This window comes from Mastigoproctus giganteus, chromosome 7 (genome assembly GCF_048544385.1).
Source record: "Mastigoproctus giganteus isolate SK-2022 chromosome 7, ASM4854438v1, whole genome shotgun sequence".
NCBI lineage: Eukaryota > Metazoa > Arthropoda > Arachnida > Uropygi > Thelyphonidae > Mastigoproctus > Mastigoproctus giganteus.
The window spans coordinates 68,013,309-68,031,784 of record NC_143581.1 but is presented as its reverse complement, the minus strand read 5'-3'; positions in this window follow the sequence as shown (position 1 = coordinate 68,031,784).

Genomic DNA, 18,476 nt, shown 5'->3' with positions numbered 1-18,476 from the left:
TCCACGATTAATTCCTTGAATGCTTCCCACTTAGAATTTACTGTTGGTAACATCGTCAGTTGATCCCACTGTACAGAATTTAAAAACTGTCTGAGACCACTGTACTCCCCTTTACGGAAGCAAAAACCCTTTCCTTTACCCCTGATGGTATAATTAAATCTTTAAGTAAATCCCACGTCAGTACACTGTGATCACTGCCACCTAGTGGTTCCTTTATCTGCAAATTCCTAATACATGAATGATGTCGATGTTAATGTTTTGTTGTTGTTTTTTTTTAGTGTTAGCTTTTGATTCATGCTGGTGTTAATATTTTGGATTCTGGTTTGGTTAATGTTTTGTTTAGTGCTAGCATTTTAGCATTAATGTTGTGATTCCCGGTAGTGTGTTGACATTTTGATTCCTGTTGGTGTAAATGATTTTTATAATTAGTGTTGGTGCTTTTTTGGTATTAGTGTTAATGTTTTGTTTCGTATTAATGTTGATAATTTGATGGGTGTCAGTATGATGGTGTTTTAACTCATGTTGTTAGTTTTATTCATGCTAATGTTGATTTTGATTCGTTCTAATGTTAGTTTTTCTTCATGCTGTTGTTGATTTTTGAATCGTCCTGAGGTTAATTAATATTTGGGGTAATAATTAATATTAGTATTCGTTTTAATTGGTGTCAGCGTTTTCCTTCGTGCTGGTACTAATGTTTTGATCGATGCTAATGCACACAAAAACCTGCCCGCTTAAACCTTCACATAGCGAGGAATTATAAGAAAGTATCCAACAAAGATTTATATTTTCAAACTTCAAAAGATAAAATGATTAATTTTAAATCATTGTTCAAGTGATTCATTTTCTGTATGGTTTTCATTAATAAACTATTCGAGTAATAGTTAATTTAAGAACCTCGATTGCTTATTGTGATCTTCATTTTCTTATGAAAGTGTAAGAAGTAGTCCGGTAATCGTTTTAAAGGCTGGCTAATGCAATGAAAAGGGTCAAATGTTTTTCTGTGGCAACTTTTAATGATTTTGTGGTAAGAGCTTAAGTCCAGACAAAAAGCTTCCCTCGAATAATAATAAAAGAAACTACACGCGCATTTCGTAATGACCATATTGTTACTACAAAAACGACATAGAACTTCGTGATAAGAAATTAATTGATGTTCTTTCGTGGTTCTAAAGTATGCCACGTACCACGTGCAATTAGCCGATTGTCCAAGGAGATTCTAATAAAGCGAAGAATGAAGATTAAAAATCCGTTTCTAAAAACACGGCTCAGATTCCTGAAAGCCATCTTTATTATGATAATTTGCTGTGTACACCATCTCAAATAACATATCTCACTGACATATTATTAACTAAACACATAAGGGGCGTAGACGTAGTTACTCTGCGCAGAAGAAGGCGACATTTGGGCACCTTCCTCGCTATTATTATTCTTCAAGAAAAATAGAAAAAAAAGGAAAAATTATTTTAATGGGAAAATTTGACTTGCAGATGATCTTCAATGACGAAACTGCATTTAAGGAGAATTTCTTTTAAGTCAAAATTGTTTTGTGCATTCAAGGTGTAAGGGGTTTATTAACAAAATGGGGCAATTTGGTTAAAATGCCCTTATGAACCGGATCATATCGTTCAAGTGAGTTCAGCATTACCCTGGTAAAAATTTAATCTCCTCTTACTCCTCATAAAAAAAAGTAAATCAGATTATTCCCGTATATTTATAAAATACACTTCGCGAACGAATTCATGGCAAGAGTGTTTCCAATACTGATCAAAACCCTTTTAACCTGGAAGTGCATTGATTTTAAAATCGATTCCGGCAATTGCATAAATTGGGGATGGACACCGAATCAATACAGCGAAACTTTTGCTAGCAGATGCTCCATACGAGTCACTAAAATAGATTCAGGGATTACGATTATCTAGAAAAAGATAACCTGAACGCTTACTCCACCAGAGTTACTAGAAAAGTTATCTTTCAGGAGTGGATTCAGAGAGTGGTATCTCAGGTGACATGTTTCTGGACATGTCTAAACGTGTTAAGTATGAAACCACTCAAAATATCTTAAATTATTAGGCACATAATTGGCATTTACGAGTTAGTCACGATATTCCTAAATTTAGATAATCCGAGGTCCCGTTAATACGAAACGGACTCCACCTCAACCAAACTTCAGCCTCAATGTCTTCAAGTGTTCTGTCAATCTGATTTGGTTGTCAATGACAAGAATGGTAAGGTGACAGCAAATTTCAAGTTGGTTTTCGAGAATTAAGCCTTGAGCAGCTGAACCATTTCAAACTCCTTATCTAGTGTTTTACTGATTTATTGTTTTTTTCGCCATTGGAGGATTACTAGCGACATTTCTTTAAGAAAGTTTAAAGAAAAATGACTTCAAGCTGATAAGACTAACAGTTTGAAGACCAGTATCAGATTTATTTGTCAGTTTTTGGTCTTAGAGCTGCAATAGAGTCGCCCTTGTTTGTGCCACAGTGGATATAATCACCGTCCTCCTCGCAAAAAGACCTGAGTTCGAAACCTGTAAATGACGCGAAGAATTTTTATGGTTCTTTTTCACGATGTGGCCGAGTTAGCCCGTCTCAGGCTCAGGTGGGATAGTTTTCATCCCGGAAACTCTGGTTTTCCGTCCAGCAAGCAGCATATGGACCACAAAAAACACGCATTTAGAGACATAATATATACGGCGCAATAGGATCTACTCATTGGTGCGCCTAAAACCCTACTGCAATAATAACTGTAGTAGAATTAGTGAATACTGTTCTGTATGATTCCAAATGCCGAGTTCCCATATTGTTCTCCAATGGTGTGGAGTCGGAAATCTAAACTAAAAACGGGTCGTGTCCTATTTCTAAAAATATTCTTCGTATTCTCTGGTTTATCTACGATAATGCCCAGATCCAATTTCTACTTAAAATAAACTTAGCGTTATTCATTCTTCAGACGAACATCTCGATCATGTGCGAACTATGTTTTTATAAGTATTAATCAACAACAAATCCATGATAGACTCCACACACTGTCACCCGCGTTATTCTTAGACTTAAGAAGAATATCGCGCCAATTGGCAATAGTACTTCACGTGACCAAGCAGTTGCGGGTTTCATTTTTAGCGTGTCCTGCTCCTCGAAAGTAAATAGATTCCTCTTGTATTACCTCTCTCATTCTGCTGAACGCATATCCGCGTAGAACATTACACGTGCATCGCGGTTTGCACGTTCAGTGCACTTCTGCTTCATTGTCGTCCCCTTGGGGCACAGCATCTGATAGATGCATTGATATCGGACGTGTCATCTCGTTGTCAATCGCAACCCAGCAACAGTAACAGCCAATAAAGGTTACTGCTTCAAAACTTTCTCTCTGGAGATCTGGCATCAACATCTTAAGAGGAATCCTTTGAAAATACGGATCTGTCATCGGAAGAAAGCGCACGATTCCGACGTTGACAACAAAGCCTGAATTCGTTCGTATCCCCAAGTATTCCAAGGCAGGCGCTCGTGCATTTTGCCAAAACGCAGACACCCTGAATTGCCGATCAAAGAGCTTTATCCAAGAAAGCACGGAGTTTCTTATGCCTTTTGCCTCTTGTAGTTAAACAGCGCTTCTACTGAGAAAAAGGAAAGGGGGAGGGGACCTATAAGGAAGGCTTGCATAAACATCGATCAAGCAATGAATGTCGAGAACAAATAAAAATAGAGCTTCAATCGGTGAACAATGAGAAAAAAAATTCCATCTGTTTAAAACCATAGCTCGATTTATTGGAATCCCAAGAAACCTTCAGTTATAAAGGAATAAAAATCTTCAGTACATGAAACAGAAGAAATCATTGACATTGAGAAGTGAGCCCTTCTTCTCAATATCTTCCCTTTTTTTTGAACATGTGCATTCATTTTAGGAAGGTGTATTGGTTCTTCAAGTAGAGTGACACGCAGCCTCCCTTTCTCTTGTACCCAATGCAAAGTACTGACAACTTACACGATTTGCCGATTTTTTCCCAAGGTAAGAAAACCTTTCACCGTGCTCAAGTATGTTATCCATGAGTGCCTCATCTGTTCAGATACTGCTGCACCAATCATCCAAAATACATACTGGCTGAAAAATTACGAACCTTATTATTAAGAGAGTCATAAAAAGAAGAAATGTAAATAGATTCGAAGAAGGATGGAAGTGGGGTGATTACGTGTTGCCTCGAGGAGTGTAAAGACTACACAGGATGTCCGACTGCAGTAATCTGAAGCCAGAATGGGGAAAATGCGCGATCTACCAGACTTTGAATAAAGGTCTTATTGTGGGTGCACTTTTATCAGGAGCCACGATTCAAGAGAAATAAAAGATTCCTCAACCATCTCAAAGGATTTTAATGACTGGAAAGCAAGCGGTTCTTAAAGAGAAAAGCCGTCGTACACTGAGGAGGACTGTAAGGAAAAATAGGACATCCAGTGTGCAGTAAATAACATCTGAATTCAACCAAATCTAGAACTGCCCTATTTCAAACCGTACCATGCACAGGAAATTGAAAAAAATTGGGTATTGGTAGTCGCCTACTTATTCGGAAGCCACTCGTTTCAGAAAAAACAGAAAATTCCTCTTGCAGTATCGCCGAGAACATCGTGATTGGACAGTGGAGTAATAAAGAGTCTTGTGGTCAAATGAATCACGATACATTTTGTTTTGTACTGATGGTAGGAAGAGACTGTGGCCAGAACCTCACAAAGCGATGGACTCTACTTGCCTTGTTAAGACAACCCGAGCATCTGGAGGTGGTTTCATGGTAAGTGGATTGTTCTGTTCGCACAATCCAACACTACTGTGTCCGCTGATACCGGTGGAAGTCAGATATCATCCACGGAGTACCTGAATTTTTTATCTGATCTGTTGCACTCTGAAAAGTTACACTTTTATCTCTAAAAAGGTGATGGCCCCTTTATGGATGACAATGTAACAGCGCAACGTGAAAGAATAGTTCGTAGAACATGACACGGATTTCCACCATCCTCTCTGGCCCCCACATTCATCTGAACTCAATCCTATTGAGAAAATGTAGGATATGCTGGAGACAACTATTCGACAACGAAGTCCTCTTCCTCCAATTTTTGTCGCGGCTATACGATATTTTGAACCATTCAGCGTACCATGCAGAAAGCTGAATGGTACGCGTCGTTGATTTCGATCCTCGTTCCACATAGTCAAATTCTCCATCTTGTCCAAAGCACCAGAACTTTATGCGGTTATCTCTGACTTCGTTGTTCGCTGTGGATGCAGAAAAACCAAGAGACCGTTCAAGAGAAGATGTAGATTTACTGTCCTCATGCCTCTGACCAATATTAACTATCTCTTCAGGTCTAATTGTACATCGTTTTGAGTAGTATCTTTAGAATCCCAACGAATGTCGCACATGTAAACTCTTAAAGGCACAGAGGCTGAGGGTTCCGAAATGATGAAGGTGGAACTAGGTCAAGCACTTTATGGCATTGAGAATATTATATAATTGATTGGGGATTTGTTTAGCTGATGTAGAATAAGTTTGCTTCTTGCTATCATTAGACTGCGAGGGTTGCACAGTGGTTATAACACTGTCCTCCCAACATGGTTGGAAAAGAACCGGGTTCGAATTCCCGTCAATGACTCGAGGAACGTTTATGGTCTTTTTTCATTCCGTGGCCGAGTAAGTCGGTCTCAGGCGTGGACAACAAGGTTTACTGGAACCGAAGTTTGCCCAGGGGCTAAAGATAAGGCCCCCCGATGCCGAATCTAAGCATTGGTAGATATTGTTCATGACGAAAAATTCATTGTGGTGGATTGGTACTAACGAATGTTGCTTCCCCACTAGAAGTCACGCGAAGGTACCAACCTCTGTGATCAAAACTTGAAGTCCATCTGTCGTATTTGTTGTTTGTTCCACAATTTTATATCGCCATTACAATAGACAGTACACGGAAATTTCAATTAACTTCTATTAAACCTGAGTTGAAGAACCAAGTATTCGTGCAAATGTACTGAGAAATTTGTTTCTGTTTTTCTCAAAAAATATATTCACTTATTTAGTAAATGTAACCAGATCCCAACAGCGTACAAACCTTACCTATTACTCTCAAACTGAGGTACCTTTACACGAATGGAAATAAATGCAAGATAGGGAGAGTAAAAGAGAAAAATCTGATCCGAAACATGTTCTTTCTTGCTGAAGAGTGAAACCTGCAGAAAGTTCTCGGTACATTTGTACTTATAAGTGGACGATTTCTTAAACTCGGGGGACTTCACTTATAGATCTCACTTAGAAACAAACCGTGACATTTATAGTTACTAGAAACGGTCCTTTAGTGCGCGTTTTTTTTCCAACCAAGGTGGAAGGAGAAGTGGAGGAGAAGGGACCTGCATTATGAAGCTGACTCGCATCGATCTTCCGTAGAAGCATCCACGAGAAAGCATTATTTCCTCTTGTTGGAAACAGCGCCTTATTTCTCTTTGGGTCCTTGTTTGCCCTTCGCTGGAGAGAAGTGATTGTCTATTTGGTCTTTGTTGCCGAACTTGGCATTCGATGGAATAAAAGCGTCTTTAAGAACTGCTGAGAAAACAGATTATTTTAGCTATTCAGCTGGTGCAATACTGGACTATAAAGTTCACTTCCAAGTCTCCACCTCCCCTCCCCTCCTTCCTTCCAGCTACAACTCCGTTCAATATTCATGGCAGCAGGTTTTCTAAATTTTGTTCGCTTACAGCGTCGGTGAGCGATGTTTACCCAGAAATAAGTTTCACTGCAGAACACACGAACTTAACAACGACTGATTCCGTCACCATGGAGACGGTGTTACTGACATGTGACCTTTAGCTACTCGCACTACTGGATTTACCGGAGTTTAAGAGTGTTTCAATGAATTCGTTATACCAAATGTGTGGAAAATGTTGTTTTCTGGGTGCATCTACTTAATCCACCCCTTTGCTGTGATAGTGAGGAAATTATTGGGCAATGTCTGGAACTGTGCATTTGGTTCAACATCTTTTGATGCATCTTTGAGGTTGAGACAGATGTTTGCAGTCCCATTAGTGGAGTATCCTTCGTGCATCAATTGTTTAGTATAGAAGAGGCGCACAGGCTGATTTCTAATGTTATTAATCTATAAATATTGCTGGAAACTAAAATAAATATTTATGATTGGCATTAATAATCTTTCTGCGTTTAAATATTTAAAAAAAACTTCAATAATTATCTTTGTATAATTTCTTATATTAGTGTATTTGTTTTCGCATTTAATATTGTACCTTATCGATATTAAACTTTAAGATTGTTTTAAGATTAATAGTAATAATTTTAACCTTATTCTGATATTGAGGATAGGGTTTGCATTAATTTCGATTATTAAATGTTTTACATTTATATTAGCATCGATGTCAGTATAGTCAATCCATGTTAAGAGCGATTATTTATTTCTGAACTTATGACTGGATGATTTTAAATATTTTTAAGATGTCCAATTAAAAATTTCATGAAAATCCATTCACTGGGAGTCGAGTTGTTACCATTCTTTGTACACCTTAACCACAGTGGGTCTTGCTCAAACCGGCAAGACGTGCTCAGGACCCTCCTGTGGTTAAGGTGTACAAAGAATGGTATCGAATGGGTCAAACCACCTCCCACCGACAGAACTGTAAAAGATTACGGCAGGTGGATGTTCGTGGTGAGCGTTGTGCAGAGTCCACGGGGATCACTGCGCAACAGTTGACATTGCAATAGACTATGGGTATGCAAGATGTTCCAAATGACGATGGGGTTCCACAGCAAGAATCACCATCTCCTAACCTATGATCATGGTCGACGGCGAATGCTGTGGAGCCAACAACACGCTGGTTGGACAATGGAGGACTGGAAACGAGTTTGCTGGTCGGATGAGTCCAAATAACTGGTACAACACGCCGACGGATGCCTTCGTTTATGGGGCAAGGAACGCAAGTCCATGGACCCATCGTGCATGGTGACAACTATCCAGGCAGGTGGCAGTGGTTGCTTAATATGCGGCATATTTTTCTGACAAGAACTGGGACTCCTGGTACATATGGACCAACGTTTCACTGGTGATGTTTTTTGGCAGCTGTTAGGAGACCATGTGCATCCTGCCATGTTGCATTTTATTTCAGGACAGAAAGGAGATCCTCCAAGATGATAATACGCCATGTCATTGGACCGCATAGAGCAGGAATGGTTTGAGGAACACAATGAAGATATTATCCATTTTTATTGGTTTCCAAATTCGCCTAACCTCAATTCATTTGAACATTTGTGGGATGGTCTGGAACGGGAAGTGAAGCGTCTGGACACACAACCGCCATCTATTCCCACACGGTAGAAAGCCTTGCAGGTAGCATGACTACAGACCCCTAAGAACGTCTTCAGACATCTACTTGAGTCAATGCTTGAGCGAATAGCGGCTATTATCCGTGCTAATAGTTGTCCAACACGGTATTCAAGCAGATGATCATATTTTCATGGTCACCTAGCGTATATATGTGCAAATGCACCTAACCTAAAATCGACTGTTGGTGTCATTCATCAGGGATTTTAGCAAACTTCTTTTTCATATCACTCTAGAAAAAAACAAAAAATCAAGAATCAAGACCAACAGTCATCAGTGTATTATGTCTATTATAGCATGTACCCTATAATCGGTTTACTATTTTTATGGATGAAACTGCACTACCCACGGGGGCTCCGAATAGTAGCATTTCAGGCTTAACTTCCAGTTTTCTGCAACAGTAGTAGTGCCTCCTCTTAATTTACCACAAACAATATAAGAGGCATTTCTTGCTTTTCCCTAAAGTTTTAAGCCACCAATGCATTACAAAATCATCTAACTTAGTTATTATAAATGCAGAGACAATGTTGCTTGGCAGGATGGTGTCAGGGGGGGTTTTCCACAAACCCGCCGAGTAGCATGAACTCAGTTAAGCCAGTCGTGAGTGTTCTGTAGGGTTGTATTTAGTGTGGTGTGTGTGTGTTTGACTAGTCTCTTATAAATGCAGACTCGTGCGCTTCAGTGAGTGTCATTACCACCGCCTGTGCGAGTATTTAAGCTTTATCCCAATCCTGAACGGGAAAGTTTCTTCTCCTATAAAGTTAATTAAAACTCTTCACAAGTATAATTGTCTTGAGATGCGCTTCTCCATTGCAAAATCATTTTCCACAGTCGCATCTCACAAGGGCTTGACATCATCATTAAAATGTGTATACAAAGTAGAAGACGAATCGGATCGGACCCTTGTGTTCTGGGTGTGAGAAAGTCTTAGATAACCAAGATGATGAACTGAATAGGTACTTCCTTCAAATTTCATTGTTGCCACAACGCACTCCAACAGCAGAAGTTCTCGACACCCACAGTTTTTTGGCCAGAAAACGGCAAGCCAACCCAAAAATGGACTCAATAACAGAGAGAAAATATGCTGATGCCTCGTAGCCTTCGTTTCTTTGGTGCTTAACGTACAGCCAATATAACTAACTCATATCCATCCATCCATCTTATCCAAATAGGGAGCAGCAAAATTCACTACTCCATAGAACCGATTTCTGCTACTTTATTTGATAATTAAGGCGTGTTTTTTCACCATGCAAGGCACGTTGATGAAGATTGTTGATGTCTGACAAGATTGTGCTATCATCCGAAATAAGTGACCGGTCTCGCATTCGAAATGAGTCCTGGAAGTCCAAGTGTAGGGCTAGACCACACCATCGACATTTTGTAAGATACAATGCTGCGATACGTCTTATGGATGTCAAGTATGCATAAAAGATTTACATATCCAGAAAAGTTCACTGGTGGTTTCATCGCAGGAGTACCAAATTCCAATCTCGTGTTTAAACTTGATTTACAATGAAGAGTATCTCAGGTTGAAGTTTTTCAGTTAACTTTGGAGAGTCTCAGGATGTATCGTGGAGATGAAAGCAGAGCAGAAGATGAAGGTGGGATCATGTGGAAGTAACACAGTTGATCTTGCCTTTGAACAATCGCTGTGTACTATGCTCCGATGCTCAATTCTTGTAATTTTAATGGATTCGTTTAACCATTCACCGTACTCTATGAAGTTTAATTAACAGTGGCATTCTTTAGTAGAAAATTAATTAATTAACATTCATTTGGTTTTCAAGTAGTTGGAAACTACATCTTGTTGAAGCCATGACATTTGTTTAAGCATCTGCATCAGAAACTCATTGATTTGGCCTCTCTCTCGTAAAGAGATCACATGCCAACGAAACAGACTCACGCACGCACGTAGTGTGCAATTACCACGCTCACAGAATCACTCTCGATAGATCAATACGAACTCTTCGAGTTTCCCATAGTTGTTGCTTTATGCACTGTCGGGGATTATCTGTCGCGTGCTATAAACAACCCACATACTCGTTGGAAAGTGTACGTCTCTCCTAGCGTTCATATATATCTGTCCCCCTCCCTTCTTCGTTCCTCCCTTTTTCCTCTTCATTGAGAACGCAGCCAAACAGGCAAGCAGATGCGATGGTCTCTGTTTTACCCACACTAATTTATTTACGTTTCGACCGCAATTTTTGGAGTGCGTTTCAATTGGCGAGCGTTGGGGGGGTCACGCTGATTATACCTACAAGCGCAGTACTTTGATGCCAATTTTGGACCCCTGCAGAAGTGCTCCGGTGGGAAATCCTATTGGCCTCTCATATTCAAGCACTGCATCCCTTTTCTGATCATAGAGGCTAAAGGAAAAAACGACCTTCCATGCGAAAGAATAGCACACCGAGTTCCGCCAATAAACAAGTGCCTCCCACGTCCCTCTAATAACCGTAAATATATTCTTGGCAACGTTTCTCTGCCATCTCGTGTAGCTGGATGCAATAGTCAGAGCCTGACTACGATTTTGGCTTTTCGCCTCCCCTCACTTCTTGTTTTACGGTTTCCACTGAATAAATAGGAAACTGTCACGTGAGTAATGGGGGTTTATAAGAAGAGGATATGGTGAAGAACTGTACTTCGTGCCATAAATACTGACGCTCAAGCGAAAACATACTGAATATTCAATTAAAAACATAAGATCTGACAATGACTTGTGGTATTAATTCTTATTGTAAGTGGGCGCCGATGGCTAGTTGAGCTTTGTTTTTTTTGGACAATGAACATCCAGCCGGACGACAAGAATCTATTCCTGTTATTGCTCTGAACAAAGGTGGCATGACACCTATTTTTAGATCGGTGAACTCCAGGGAAAAGTTGGAGATCCCGAGTGAAACAAACGATGCCGATTGAAAAAAAGTCTGGGACATTGAAACACGATTTTCATCCTGATTCCAACAAATGATCTCCTTTCAATTGAGTCTAAATTGTTTTAATTTTCTGCTTTATCTATTGCCGGATGAATAAGTCCCACATTCGCGGGGTTCGCCCCTTCCATTTAGAATTTCCAGAGTTTTCTAAAAGTTTCTTAGAGTCATCTAAACTTCTCATAAATTTCAATTTAATTCTGCATCTGACCGTCCTAATCGCCATCAATGTTTTAATTTAGTAGGTTTACTTTCGGAGTTCATTTTTTTGTCACAGTGTGTCGCTGTCGCTTTTCTTCCACGCTAAAGTTAGTCTATGGCGGTTCACGACCTCAAGAAAGTCCCTAATGCTTCTAACTTTATACTTGGTGTTTACAGTGATTCGGTTATGTTCCAGTGTTATTTTAACGGGGTTTCCTGTCCTGTATGTGTCCCTAGGGAGTAAAGTGTTATTATTTTGCTTGGAAACTTTGAATTTTTAGGTGCTGCAATGTCATTAGTTGGCTGACAGTGTCCCTTATTCCAGGATGTTGCTGATTGCTGTACTTCGACGATTATCTTTAGGTACGAAAATTAATCTTCCGTTTCTGAATATATTCATCGTTTTAAATTAACTTTATATTTAGACTAATTGTTCGTTTACCTTGGTATTTCTCTGCATTAATGATTCATATGTCGTTTATCGGTAGGTACATGTTTTATGTACTTTGGAGATGATGGTATGGACATGCAAATATTAAATTCACCAATCAAAGAAAGCGACTCATATTTCTGATAACTTGGGGGGGGAGGGGGTTAGATGTGATCACTATCACGCTTACTGTCAAGGTATATCACTTCTAAAGAGAAAGACAGGAAGTTGTGGTGCGAAGAATCATTCCTTGGACAACCTTGGGTTGAATAATAAATAAAACATACACGAATTTTCCATTTCTTTGGTTGCCACGGAAACCACGCAGATTTTGACGAAATGAATATCATATATTTATTGGTGGATTCTCTGGATGACAGCCAGTGCAGAGAGTGGCTGTTCATCGAGCGATCAATATCATCTCACCTGTGTGCGTGGAACTCATTTCTGACCAATATCGCATACGCCGGAAAACATCGTTTTTTAAAGGTCATGTAATTAACGGGATTTTTCTCTTTGCTTTTTTTCTTCCCTCTGAATTTTCCAGCCGAAAGTACATTCTTAGTCTGAACAGCTTTTAGGTTTTTGCGCATGCGATAATCCGACACTGAAGACTAAAATGACACAGCGGGTTTTTGATGGAGTCGTAGACCTGTCAAAGAGTCTTTCTGTGCATACAAAGAATAACCTGAGGGGGAGGAAGGAGTAGGGTGGGGTTAAAGAAACTATTTCTTAAGAAAACATTACAGTGGCAATAAAGTCCATCTAGCTAGAATGATCTCGTGCTGTTTTTCTGTTATAGAAGGTCGTTAAGAACACTATTCTGTCATTACAAAATAGGTCGCACAGGCAACTCCTGGGGTGGATGGAGATTAAAGTCGTTATTCTGTTTCTTTTTCGTGATCACCCCATCTCCATGAATCCACTCGGGCCTAATTAAGCCGATGCCCCGTCTACCATTACTAGCCATTTTCGCCAAACTAACAGACCGCAATATGTATGAAATGATACAAAGCCTCAGGGATTTTTATTAAATTATTTATTTCTTGTTGGGAAAAGGTATGCGTTCCATTCCTTTCGTTAGACTCAAGTAATTTATCCATATTGATGACAGCAAGAAGAAGAAATTCCTTATCCCTTTAAGAGGGTAGGGGATTTGTTCTTCTTGCATCTCCTGTTTTTTCAAGCCCCCCCCCCCCCCCCAAGCAGCAAACAGATCTCGTCCAAATTGGCGCCTCACCAGCTGCCTTTCCTTGCTTTGAAAACAATCGACTCAATCTTCGTGGACACCCCCATTTCGCACTTATGTCGTGGCAGGTTATGTTCCCATTAAGAAGCTCGCATGCGATGTTAGTAAATTCGTTTGACTTCTTTCATTTAATTGTGTTTTGTTAATTTTCTTACTTAACATTTCATACTATAGGTTGAGTTTCTGGAAATAGTTTGAAAACAGCGAAAATCACAGGCAGATATTGTATTTAAATATCTGAATTTCAGCGCGTAGAACTTCTTCAAAATGGGACATGGTAGTGCAGTAAAATGCGTTAAGCGTTTGATATTGGTAACATGATGCAATGAAGCTTCAGCCAAAAAAAAAAATTTCATCTTTCCAATACTTTGAACAAACCTTATTCAAATAATCACCTTTCCAACAAAAGGTGAATACGAATTCCAATAATTGATCACTCGTTGGCTGAATGCCAGCTTTCGCATATCTATTCTACAGTATTTATTTTTTAATTCAAATTTATGCCTTCTTGCGAGAAACGGTAAAGATGCCATCAGTGTTTAGGTTACTTAACTCTTTTAATGCCGTTTACACTTCATATCAGTAACTCCAGGTTGGAGACATCCGAGAGCTCCTTCTTTAAAAGAGCTATGGCACTCATGCACAAATATAATCTGAATTTGGCTGTGGACAGGAAAGAGTTTCATAGAACTATCTGGAGCAGGTTGATGGATGAGCTAAAGATGAAAGATGTCCTCATCAATTCTGTGTGTGCTATGATATCTCCTGCTATTGCCTGCTCTCTGCGATTCTCTTCAAGTTACTGAACTAAAGATGTCGGGTATATCGCCTAACGCCGACCCTGTAATACCCCATCAAAGGCTGCAACCTAAATATTATTCTTTTAACCAGTTCCTTTGCGTCAACCCCACAGTCAGTTGAAGCAGATCTCCCTTTAACAAACCATGCTGGGATGGATTGACTCATAGTTCCACTCCTATCAAGATAATCTTACACTGATTATTATTTTTCCAATTATATAGATCAAACTTACAGCTGTGTAGTTGCCCACTTCATCCTCCGAACCACCCTTGTGCAGAGGAGATCCCTCCAACCACTTTTGAATCTAAACCGTGGGAGATCGTTAGCAGTTATACCAATGTGATGCATTCTTTTCATTCCATCGTTTATATATGCAAAGAACAGTTCCATGCTGCTTTTCCTAATCCTCCAGGCTCAGATTCAATTAGCATTATAACATCTCTGTATTTTAATTCATTGTTTTTCGTTTTCCTTTTTTCATAAAATGAAATTCAATTTATAATATATGAAATCGCACTTTGATTTCAGTGGGATTTGTTTAATTATAAATAATAACATAAAATTTCTCCTCCGACACATTATGACCCATTAAAGTTCCTGTAATGATCTCCAAGCGTCAGCCGGTCTGCATTTAAATTTTCTTTCTTCATGATCTTAACATTTGATAAACTATTACTCCCGCTGTCTTTCTTTTCTGCAGAAAAGAAAGCTCTAAATTATCTAAGGAACTCGTTTTTTCCTTAGGCCAAACGTATGTCTAAGAACACACTTGAATTTATGCTCTTATTTTAAAAATACTAATCGTTAAAACTTCTTCCAAATTTTGCAAGATAACTATTTAAAAGAAAGTTTGATTCAATCTGATTTCGTTTTCTTTAGTTACTCCATTCACCTGGCATTTCTTATATTAATTTTTACAAGTTGTTAAGATTGACTACAGCATAATTCTTCTATCTTTCTGAAAAATACCAATATTCTAGTTAAATTTTGATCATGGCATGTATTCAAGATGCGATTCTCCAAGGCAGTGTTCCAGTTTGAAGGAAGGCGTACTCTAGAGGTAGAATAAGGTGAGTGAGTTCAATACCAGTTGTCATTTCCTCTCGAAATGAGGTGTTTTGTTGCTAGTGTGCTCACAAATATTTACACCGGAAGTGGCTTGAGGGCCTGCTGATTGCAACTGAAAAATATAGCGTGTTTGAAGCTTCTGTTCACGCAGGAAGGACGCTAGCATCAGTAGCGCACTCGTGCTGTTCCTGAGCCCCCTCTGGAAGGCCAAAACTTCCATGGTTCTTTGCTTTTTGGTTCCAACGACGAATCTGTTTTTCTTTGGTATTTATAGGTCTTATGTTTCAGATAAGTTACTCTTGATAAATAACATAGCAGGCTTTCTGAAGTTTAAGTGCTGCTATTTCAGTTTATTTTAATATTAGTTTCTGTTTCATCACTTTTATCCATTAATCATTTTTAATTGCCCATTTTATTTCAATATTTATTATAATTTAAAATTAGTTAGAGCAGCCATCAGTTACTAATTTATTTCACGCGCTATATAATTGCGTGTATTCTGGGTTTGGTTTTACTGGTTTCGGGATGAAAAACGCGAGTTTCTTGAATAAAAACAGTGCTCTTCTTCCATCAGCCTGTAATCAAATGTCACAAATTTCGTTGGGGATTCATAAGACATACGGTTATGCTATCCACTAAAAATGAAGACCTTGAAGAAGTAGTTTTCGGGAATATGAAGTGAAATGGCTTAAATGTGAATGACCTCAGGCATGTTAGTACTGATTAGAATGATAATACTGATTCTTTTATGAATTGGCTCGTTTTTCGTGTCTAGGTTTAATAGATCTACCGCTTCTGAAATTCAATACTGATCTACAAAGAAACCTCGACTATTCGCATAATGCTGATTAATTTATTGAAGATTGATTTATTGTCCAGTACTACTACTTAGTCAGGACATTGTCGATGATTAAGAGGCGTTCGTAGTTCACATTTTATAACACTTTCTTCTGAAACTCCTTTTCTCATACTTCATCAAATACATCAAGCTTTATCATTCACCAAAATTTTATTATATCAAACCTATTGCAGCCTCTATAAAATACAAGCTCTAAATTAATCATTAGAGAAATATTTAATAAACTTTGACGTTGATTAATATCTGCTCGGTATTTCTATGCTGTTGGTCACCCTGCTATAATTCATAATTATTAAGAAAATTCATTAATCCTTCCCTCCTGAAGACATATTACAAGAAATTTGTTAACTGGCCTGCTGTCTTCGAACTCAATGTCGCCCTCATTTTACCAAACTGTTAATGCTTGTACTGGCACGAGAAGAGTAACAACCATCAGATAGAAAAAAAAAACTGCTGTTAACGACTTTTGCTTATCCAAACGCTCTGTTTCAGTATGGTGGTTTCGCCCCTTATTTTTTTTGATGAGGTCTTTGGTTGGAGTTCCAGTGATGACTGGAGGAATTCCTAAAGGCCTCTTCAATCGAGATTGTAGTTAGTTTATCTCAGGAGGTGTGGATACGGTTTTCCTCTTGGGTTATTCTGGATTTTTCATCCAGCACTCAATGCATATCGTCATGTTTAGATCTTTCCAAAATGGAAGCATGTGGTGTGGTCACTACGCTGCCGAGAGAAGTGGACGTGTCAAAAATATATTCAGAGATAACTACATAAAATTCGATTTAAGAGACTACTTAAATAATTAATTTATTGTCACAACTCTCTTAAGATAATAATTCTACTTATTTTCTTCAGAGAGTTGTGACCAAATTTACGTATCGATTATTTATAAAGGCAACTTTAAGACAATTAGGATTCTCCTGTTGCCAATGATTTGTAAGTGGAACGTCCTAATTAAAGCTGATCATTTTTAAATTGGTCATGGGGTTCACAAGGATATCAACCCGATGGAATAATTTTTATTTTGACAATTGCATTTCAATATTTTATGCTAGGATTCCTTCGGAAGTTACAGTGGGATGAGAGCGACTGAAAGAGAAAAAGACAGGAGGGGGGATATCAGTTTCCTTTAAGTGTGTAATGAAATGTGACCTACGTACTTAACCTTGAGTCCTACAGGCAATAAGAAACCACGCTACAGATTATACTCAGCGCATCAGGACATTACGTATGAGTGAAAAACGAATGTTTTAAGCATTCGTCCGTTTTGCGCACGTGATGTTTTCTTTATGCTGCCATTACTGTGAATGCCAATTTCATTAAGTTACTAGTTCTCTACATCCGCGTCTGCCAGAATGGTTGCGTTGCCTCCCAATACAGTTGCGCAGAGATCGAATTTCATCTAGGAAGACTGGTGACTCTCCAAGGACAATACTCTGCTCTCCCCAAGGCACTCTCCTAAATGAAAAAATAGATCCAGATCAGATATCACAACCAGCATCTTACCGAGAAACACGAAGTAGGCCAGCCTACATCATCACCTGCCAATCAGACGGTTGCTATAGATACCCGGTATTGGAATTTTTCGTCAGTTTTCAATTCAGTGCACGACAGGAACTTATAACTGATAAGGCGAAGGTAAATCAGGATTCCATTACAGCAAAATTCTTATTAGTGGTTTTTCATCCCGAGCTCAATTAAATGTGGTCTAATATGCAACAGAGGATTGGTGTAATCTGCATTAGAAGATTGCCACTTAATTCGCAGTCTAAGACGTTTATTTTATAAAAGGAATTGTTAGGAATCTTTCATAGCTTGCCGACATTCATTATTACAAGGATTAAATTAGCTTATTTGTATAATTTAAAACAGCAACTAGTTCACCATAATTATTGAGATGCGCCAAAAAAAAAGCAGTGTTGGAAACTTCTGCCTTTGGAACTTGAAATCTTCGATCAAGTGATAGAATCTTTGAAATTAAGGGCACGTATCTCACCCTCGAGTGTGGTCGAAAACGAAGACAAGCATCACTACTGGAGGCATCTGATTTTAGTTGGTGATTACCATTGTGATGGATGGTCAGATGCGATCCTTTCTCTGACCGCAGTAACGAGTTCAGATATCGGCTAGACGTAGTGCTTGGAGACTTTCTTAAGTACACTTAATGGACTCTCTTTTCTTCTTCTTAGTTCATTTTTGGATAACTTGGATTATCTTCACTTTGTACAAGTTTGTTCCTCCCAACAGGACTTCCCAATCCAATTAACACAACCACGCGGTTACTCACAAACACGAAAATTTATAATTAGATTTAAAAAAAAAGAAAATATTCAAGGAATATTATATGCAAATAGTTATCTCTGATGGTTAAAATTGATGGCTGGCGCTTCTGACTTAAAAAAGGAGTTGTTAGACTTCACGAAAGATCTGATTGTAAGAACACAGTTCGTCTCAGTTTGGAATTATTTCTTTCCCTCTTTCATATTTGCGTTTTAATCAGAGTGATGAACTGTCCTTCGGTTTATGCGACTGCAAGAGATAATAAATGATTAATGTTTCATTCGTATGGACGTTTTATCTGGAGTGG